Source organism: Felis catus, chromosome D4, assembly GCF_018350175.1.
Source record: "Felis catus isolate Fca126 chromosome D4, F.catus_Fca126_mat1.0, whole genome shotgun sequence".
NCBI classification, from domain to species: domain Eukaryota; kingdom Metazoa; phylum Chordata; class Mammalia; order Carnivora; family Felidae; genus Felis; species Felis catus.
Genome location: NC_058380.1, coordinates 31995200 through 32004819, shown reverse-complemented (window position 1 = coordinate 32004819; position 9620 = coordinate 31995200).

Genomic DNA, 9620 nt, shown 5'->3' with positions numbered 1-9620 from the left:
ATTATCAATGAGTTTCTTTATGTTTGTGATTAATTGATTTATATATTTGGTTTGTTTCATGTTTGGAGCATAAACGTTTACAATTGTTAGGTCTTCTTGGTGGATAGATCCTTTAATTATGATATAATGCCCTTTATCTTTTGTTACAGTCTATTTTAAAATCTAGCTTGTCTGATACAAGTATGGCTACTCCAGCTTTCTTTTGGTGACCATTAGCATGATAGATGGTTCTCCATCCCCTTATTTTCAATCTTAAGGGGTCTTTAGGACTAAAATGTGTCTCTTGTAAACAGCATATAGATGGATCTTGTTTTCTGATCCATTCTGTTACCCTATGTCTTTGACGTTTAGAATGAGTATTGAAAGATATGAATTTATTGCTATTGTGTTGCCTGTAGAATCAGAGTTTCTGGTGGTATTCTCTGGTCCTTTTTAGTTTTTGTTGCTTTTGGAGTTGTTGTTTTTTTTTTTTTTTTTTTTTTTTTTGTCTTTTCTCTCCTCAGAGAGTCCCTCTTAAAATTTCTTGCAGGGTTGGTTTAATGGTCATGAACTCCTATTTTTGTTTGTCTGGGAATCTTTTTATATACCCTTCCATTTTGAAAGACAGCCTTGCTGGATAAAGAATTCTTGGCTTCATATCTTTCTGATTCAGCACATTGAATATATCTTGCCACTCCTTTCTGGCCTGCCACATTTCTGTGAATAGGTCTGCTGAGAACCTAATCTGTCTTCCCTTGTAGGTTAAGGACTTTTTTTTCCCTTGCTGCTTTCAGGATTCTTTCCTTGCCTGAGTACTTTGTAAATTTGATTATGATATGCCTTGTAGATAGTCAGTTTTTGTTGAATCTAGTGGGAATTCTCTGTACTTCCTGGATTTTGATGTCTGTGTCTTTCTCCAGGTTAGGAAAGTTTTCTGCTATGATTTGCTCACATAAATTTTCTACACCTTTTTCTCTCTCTGTATCTTCTGGGACCCCTATAATTCTGATGTTGCTTTTTAATGAGTCACTGAGTTCTCTAATTCTTATATCATGCTCTTTTGCCTTGGTCTCCCTCTTTTTTTTTCTGCTTTATTATTCTCCATAAGTTTTTATGTTTTTATGAGAGTTTTTATCTCTTTTATCACTGATTCGCTGCTCTGCTTCAACCATTTTTGCCACTGTGGCATTCATTCGAGATCACAGCTCAATTGTAGCTTTTTCATTATCATCCTGACTGACTAGCTTTTACTTCTTTTATCTTCACAGAAAGAAATTCTAATCTATTTTCAATCCCAGATAGTATTTTTATTATCATGATTCTAAATTCAAGTTCAGACATCTTGCTTGTATCTGCATTAAGTCCCTAGATATCATTTCTTCCTGTTCTTTCTTTTGGGGTGAATTCCTTGGTTTCATCATTTTGAAAGAAGAAAAGAATTAATAATGTAAAAAAGAAATAAAAATTAAAAATTAAAAACAACACAAAAAAATCAAAGAAAGGATGCTAAATCCTAGATGTGCTTTGGTCTGGTTGTTGAAAGAAGTTTGATAGATTAGAGAAAAAGGGGAAAGATAAGAAAAGAAGAAAAAATAGGGGAAAAAAGGAAAACATTTGAAAATCAGAAAAAATGAACACAATAAAATAGAATAAAATGAAATGATAAAAGTAAAATATAATTTAAAAAAATTACAAAAAAGTAAAAACTATAGTAGAAAAAATTTAAAATCTTTTTAATAAAAATGGAAAATAAAAAAATTTTCTCCCCTATTCAAGAATAAGAAAAGAAAAAGAAAAAAATTGAATAAATGGACCAGCAAACAAAATGAAATACGACTAAATTACAGTTGGTTTCCCATAGAAGTCAAACAATGAAGCACTTTATAGTTCATAAACCAAGCAGATGGAGAAACTTGTGTTCATCAAGAGTACAGTTGGTCCAGTTGGGTAGGGCTTGTTTTCCACTAGATGGCGCTGCTTAGCTTACTGGGGTGGATTGTTGTGGCACGTGCAGGTGTTTATGTGCATGTGTTGGAGGATGAAAATGGCATCACTGTGCTACCCAGTCTCTAGTATTGGAACTCTGTGCTCTCCCTGACCAGCAATGAAGCACCCCTCCTTTGTGTCCAGCTTCTATCCACTCCCCACTTCTACACTGTTGGTGACCAACCCATCAGGCTGCCAGGCAGCACCTCCCTCCTGAGTTTTATCTCAGATGGGGCTGTGTTTCCCAACCTCTCACTTCTTAGGGATGTGACTTTGACATGCTCAGATCCTCTGGAGGAGAGTCTTACTAAGCAATGGCCAGGTGCCAGCCCACCCTCAGGAGCATTTGCAAGACCACACTGCTGCCAATGACCAAAGACTGCTGCTGGGTGCCAGCATGCCCCAGAAAAACTTCACACGATCATGTACCAGTGGTGTTTCAGAGTTTATGGTAAGTCACAACACACATCTGGCACCAGGCTTCACTCTTAACATCCTTGTTCCAATACCAGTGAATGTGGTTGTTCTCCAGGGTTCACTGGGACATTTGCCTGTGGGGAGGCCACACAGCCTTTATCGAATGTCCTCCCCAAAAGGAAACTGCTACTCCCTGTGTGGCCCTGGGGACCCCTCAGAGCTCCTCTCTGCACATGGGGATTCACCCTTCCCACCAGAGGACCACCAGGTATTGAGCTACAGAGTTTCAGACTCTGTGCTTCCCCTGTTTATAGAGTCTTAAGGGAATTTAAACCCTCTCCTTTCTCCTTTCTCCCTTTTATGTTGAGACCCTTGGGGCTGTTTCCACTTTTTCTTTTTCTCTCCAGCTGTTTTTGGGGTGGGATGCTTTTCCCATACTCTCCCCCCATCCTCCCATCCTCTCTCCACAAGCAAAAACAGCTCTCTGCCCTCCTTGGCTTCTCTCTCCCCTAATTTACCTCTCCACACTGAGTACCTGCTGAGTTCTGTTCAGGTTGTGAAGACTGTTGTGTTAATCCTCAAATCAGTTTTCTAGGTGTGCAAGATGGTTTAGTGTTTATCTGGCTGCATTTCAGGGATGAGAGATGCAAAAAAAAAAAAAAAAACTTCCATGCTGTTCCACCATCTTGGTCCATCATCAAGTCTCACATTTAGATATTTAATCTATTTAAAACTTATTTTTGTGTCTGGTGTAAGGAAGTGCTCCAGTCTCATTCTCTTGCAGGTTGCTATCCACTTTTCCCAATAGCATTTGTTGAAGAGACTGCCTTTTTCCCATTGGATGTTGTTTCCTGCTTTGTGGAAGAGTAATTGACCATAGTTGTGGGTTCATTTCTAGGTTTTCTATTCTATTCTGTTAACCTATGTGTTTATTTTTGCACCAGTACCATACTCTTTTGATCACTATAGCTATGTAATGTAACTCTTAGCCTTCTTTTTACAAGGTTGCTTTGGTTATTCAGGGTATTTTGTGGTTCCATACAAATGTTAGGGTTTGTAGTTCTGTGAAAAATGCTGTTGGTATTTTGATAGATTTGCATTAAATGTGTACATTGCTTTGGGGAATATAGACATTTAAACAATATTTGTTCTTCCAGTCCATGAGCATGGAGTATTTTTCCATTTCTTTGTGTTATCTTCAATTCCTTTCATCAGTGTTTTATAATTTTTAGAGTACACGTCTTTCACCTCTTTGATTAGATTTATTCCTACATATCTTATTGCTTATTGTGTAATTCTAAATGGGATTTATTCCTTAATTTCTTTTTCTGCTGCTTCATTATTTGTATATAGAAATGCAACAGATTTATGTACATCGATTTTGTGTCCTGTGAATTTAATTAATTCATGTATCAGTTCTAGCAATTTTTTTGTCAGAGTCAAGTTTTTTTTATGTACAGTATCATGTCATCTGCAAATACTGAATGTTTGACTTCTTCATTGCCAATTTGGTTGACTTTTATTTCTTTTTGTCATCTAATTGCTGTGGCTAAGACTTCCAGTACTATGTTAAATAACAGTGGTGAGTGTAGACATCTTTGTCTTGTTCTTGACCTTAGGGAGAAAGTTCTAAGTTTTTTCCCACTGAATATGATGTTACCTATGGGTTTGAATGGATGTTGGACTATGTTGTCAAATGCTTCTTTATGTTCTGCTGAAATGATTATACGATTTTTATTCTCTTATTGGTGTGATGTATCACATTGGTTGATTTGTGAATATTGAATGATCCTTTCATTTCAGTGATAAATACCATTTAATGATGGTGTATGGTATTTTTCTGAGTGTATTGTTGGATTCAGTTTGCTTGTATTTTGAGGAAGATTTTTGCATCTATGTTCATCAGAGTTACTGGCTTTAGTTCTCTTTATTTTTCTGTTTTATTCTGTTTTTTAATTAAAAAAAATTTTTTACTGTTTATTTTTGTGTGTGTGTGTGAGAGAGAGAGAGACAGGGTGTGAGCAGGAGAAGGGCAGAAAGACAGGGAGACACAGAAGCTGAAGCAGGCTTTAGGCTCTGAGCTATCAGCACAGAGCCTGACACGGGGCTTGAACTCATGATGGTGAGATCATGATCTGCACTGAAGTCAGATGCTTAACCAACTGAGCCACACAGGCACCCCTGTGTTATTCTGGTTTTGATATCAGGATAATGGTAGACTCATAAAATGAATTTTGAAGTTTTCCTTTATTTTTTTTCTTTCTTTCTTTTTGGAATCATTTGAGAAACATAGGCATTATCTCTTCTTTAAATGTTTGATAGAATTCACCTATAAAACCATCTGGTCCTGGACTTTTGTTTATTGGGAATGTTTTGATTACTGGTTCAATTTCATTGCTGGTAATTGATCTGTTCACATTTTGTATTTCTTCCTGCTTGAGTTTTGTTAGGTTATATGTTTCTAGGAATTTATCCACTACTTCTAGATTGTCCAACTCTTGGCATATAATTTTTCATAATATTCTCTTAAGTGCAGTTTGTATTTCTGTAATGTCAGTTATTTCTTCTCTTTTATTTGTGGTTTTGTTTATTTGAGTCTTTTCTTTTTGTTTTTTTGATGAGTCTGACTATAGGTTTATGATTTTTGTTCATCTTTTCAAAGAATCAACTCCTGGTTTCTTTTCTCTGCTTTATTTTGTTGTTGTTATTTCTATATTGTTTATTTCTGGTCTAATATTTATGATTTCCTTCCTTCTGCTGGCTTTGGGTTTTGTTTGTTCTTCTTTTTCTAGCTTCTTTAGGTGTAAGGTTAGGTTGCTTATTTGAGATTTCTCTTGCTTCTTGAAGTAGACCTTATTGCTATAAACTTCACTTCTAGAACAATTCTGCTATATTCTGAAGGTTTGAATTGTAATGTTTTTATTTGCATTTGTTTTCATGTACTTTTTTATTTCTTCTTTGATTTCTTGGTTGAACCATTCATTGTTTAGTAATATGTTATTTAACCACTATGTATTTGTGTTCTTTCCAGATTTTCTTGTGGTTGATTTCTAGTTTCATAGAAAAGATGCATGATATGACCTTGATCTTTTTGAAATTTTTGAAGCTTGATTTGTGGCCTATTATTGTGATCTATTCTGGAGACTGTTCCATGTACACTTGAAAAGAATGTGTATTCTGCTATTTTAGTATGGAACGTTGTGAATATCCACTATGTCATTCAAAGTCACTGTTTCCTTGCTGATTTTTTATTTGGATGACCTGTTCATCGATATAAGTGTGGTATTAATGTCCCTTACTGTTTTTGTATTTCTATCAATTGGTTTCTTTATGTTTGTCTTGAACTGTTTTATGTATTTGTATGCTTTCATATTTGATGCATAAATATTACAATTCTTGTACCTTTTTATTGGTTCCCCCCATTTATTATCATAGAGTGTCATTCTTTTTCTCTTGTTGCAGTCTTTGTTTCCAAAATTTTTTTTAAGTTTATTTATTATTGAGAGAGAGAGACAGAGCATGAGAATGGGAGGGGCAAAGAGAGGAGGAAATGCGGAATCTGAAGCAGGCTCCAGGCTCTGAGCTGTCAGCACAGAACCTGACGTGGGGCTCAAACTCGCAAACAGCGAGATCATGACCTGAGCCAAAGTCGGACGCTTAACTGACTGAGCCACCCAGGTGCCCCACAGTCTTTGTTTTAAAGTTTATTTTTGTTTGTTTGTTTGTTTATTTAAGCATTGCTATCCTGGCTTTCTTTTGTCATCCATTTGCATAATAAATATTTCTCCATCCCCTCACTTTCGATCTGCAGGTGTCTTTAGGTCTCATATGAATCTCCTATAGGCAACATATAGGTGAGTCTATGTTTTTACATGCAGTCTGTCTGTTTTTTGATTAGAGATTTTAGTCCATTTCAAATTAATTATTGATAAATATATATTTATTGTCATTTTGATATTTGTTTTGTGGTTGTTTTTATAGTTTTCCTCTGATCCTTTATTCTCTTTCATGTTTTGTTGGCTTTCTTTAGTGATATACTTGGATTCCTTTCTCTTTATTCTTTGTGTATCTATTAGTGGTTTTTGATTTGTGGCTACCAGTTTGTATATAACTTTTTCTGTTTAGCAGTCTATATAAATTTGATGGCTGCTTAAGTTTGAATCTTATATTTGAATCCCCCCCCCCCATGTTTTAGGTATATGGTGTTATATTTTACGTTCTTTTATTTTATGAATCCCTTGACTAATTTTTACAAAAACACGTATTTTTTTCTGCTTTTGTGTTTTTTTTTCCTTTTCATACTCTCACTTACAGTCTTTTCTTTCCACTCAGAGGGTCTCCTTTGAGATTTCTTGTAGTGGTTATGAACTTCTTTGGTTTTTGTTTGCCTGACAAACTCCTTATTCTTCTAATCTCAATGATAGCCTTGTTTGATACTGTATTCTTGCCTGCAGATTTTCCCCTTTCAGCCTTTTGTGTATATCATGCCACTTCCTTCTAGCCTACAAAGTTTCTTCTGAAAAATCCACTGATAGCTTTATGGGAGTTCCCATATATGTAACTGTCTTCTTTGCTGCTTTAGTTTTTTTTTTTTTTTTACTACTTTTTGGCATTTTAATTATTATTTGTTTTGTTGTGGACCTTCTTGGGTTGATTTTTGGGGGGCATCTCTGCCTTCTGGATATGGGTATCTGTTTCCTTCCCCAGATTAGGGAAGTTTTCAGCCATCTTCTCTTCAAATAAATTTTCTGCTCTTTTTTTCTCTGTCTTCTGCTGGGATCCCTATAATGTAAATGTTATTATGTTTGGTGGAGTCACGGAGTTTCCTAAGACTATTCTCAATTTGCACAATTTGTTTTTCCTCTCATCTTCTCAGCTTGGTTACTTTCAATTACCCTGTCTTCTGGTCATTAATTTGTTTCTCTGCTTCCTCTAGCCTGGTATTTTTTCATTCAAGTGTATTTTCAATTTTATTTATTATGTTTTTCATCTTTGATTGGTTCTTTTTCTTATCACTTTATTAAGGGCCTTATTAATGTCTTCCACTCTTTTCTCAAGTCCAGTGACTATGATCGCTACTTTAAATTCTTTTTTTTTTTTTTTGGTATTTTTATTTAATTTATTATTATTTTTTTAAATTTACATCCAAATTAGTTAGCATATAGTGCAACAATGATTTCAGGGGTAGATTCCTTAATGCCTCTTACCATTTAGACCATCCCCCCTCCCACAACCCCTCTAGTAACCCTCTGTTTGTTCTCCATATTTGAGTCTCATGTTTTGTCCCCCTCCCTGTTTTTGTATTATTTTTTTCCCTTCCCTTATGTTTATCTGTTTTGTATCTTAAAGTCCTCATATGAGTGAAGTCATATATTTGTCTTTCTCTGACTGACTAATTTCGCTTAGCATAATACCCTCTAGTTCCGTCCACATAGTTGCATAATTTAAATTGTTTATCAGACATATTACTTATATCCATTTCACTCAGGTCTCTTCCTAAGACCTGGTTTGATCCTGTTCTTTCTTTGGGGACATATTTCTCTCTCTCTCATCATTTTGTCTAACTCTCTGTGTCTGTTTCTCTGTGTTGGGAAAGTCAGCTACATGTATTGCTCTTGATGGTAATGGCATTATGAAGAAGAGGTCTTATTGTGCCATGCAGTGTAATGTCCCTGTTACCCAGGGCATGGTGCTTCAGGGAGTGTCTCTTATGTGTGTTGTGTGTGCTCTGCTGTTGAGTCCTGGCCAATTTTTCCCTTAGTCCCATTGCTTGCAGAGGCTCTTTGCCTGATATGGGAAGTATTTGTTCTCCAGCAGACGTGCAGTCCATTTTAACAAAGTGTACACTTGTTTGCTTGCTAAATGAGACCTACCACCACCACTGGAACTGACATCCTGTAAAATGCATGGGTCGGGAAACAAGGTGCTATTGGGATTTGTGCCATTCTTCAAGGAAGCACACCTGCAATTTGAAGACTGAGGCAAGGGTGACTGGAAAGGGCAGATCTGATGAAGTGTAGAGGAGTGGGACTTTGGGAAAACAAGTTAGGTAGTGACTATTGGTCCCTTGCTGGTCCCCAAGGTGGCTGTGTTTATGCTGGGGGATGGAGGGTGTGTGTGGTAATGTTATACACCTACTCCTTTGTTTCTAGAGAGGTCTTCCTGTGATCCTTGCCTCTCTGGGCTATACTCTGAGATGTGTAAATCACTCTCTTTCTGGTCTGCCCCTGACATTTTTCAAACTCATGGTTCTACGCTGTATCTGCTCAGGCTAGCTGTCCTACTGTCTCTTTAATGCTCTCTGGGCTCTTCTGGGGCCAAGCCTGATGATTTTTACATTCCAGGTTTTAAGTCCCACTGGTTGTAAGAACTCATGAAATTTGGCACCTTTTGCTTTCAAAGCCAAATGTTATGAGGATTTGTTTTCTCCGTGTGGGCTTCTGGGCGTGAAAATCTGTTTTTCACCTTCTCTGTGTCACTGGCTTCCTGCCCACTGAGGACTGCCATAGTCCATTTTACTCCCAAACCCTATCTGTGTACTTCCTACTTTCTTTGATGTGGCCTCTTTAGTTGTGTAATTTGTTCTCCAAGTCTTTAGATCATTTTCTGGGTTATTTACACTGATGTGAATGTTATCTAGTTGTATCAACTGGACAAGTGAGTAAGGTCCTCTTACTCTGCCATCTTCCCAGCCTCCTCCTAGAGGATCTTGTTTTGATGGTGAGGGCTGCTGAATGATCAGGGTGGTGGTTGCTAAAGATTGGGGTAGCTGTGACAATTTCTTTTTTTATTTTTATATTTATTTATTTATATTCAAATCCAAGTTAGTTAATGATAGTGTAATAATGATTTCAGAAATAGAATTTAATGATTCATCACTTACATACAATACCCAGTGCTCCTCCCATCAAGTGTCCTCTTTACTGTCCATTGCCCATATAATCCATCCCCCTATCCAACACCCCACCAGCAACCCTCAGTTTGTTTTCTGTATTTAAGAGTCTCTTATGGTTTGCCTCCCTCTCAGTTTTTATCTTATTTTTGCTTCCCTTTCCCTATGTTCATCCATTTGGTTTCTTAAATCCCACATATGTGTGAAATCAAATGATACTTGTCTTTCTCTGACTCACTTATTTCACTTAGCATAATACCTTCTAGCTCCATCCATGCTGTTGCAAATGGCAAGATTCATTCTTTTTGATTGCAGAGTAATACTCCATTGTATACCACATCTTTAT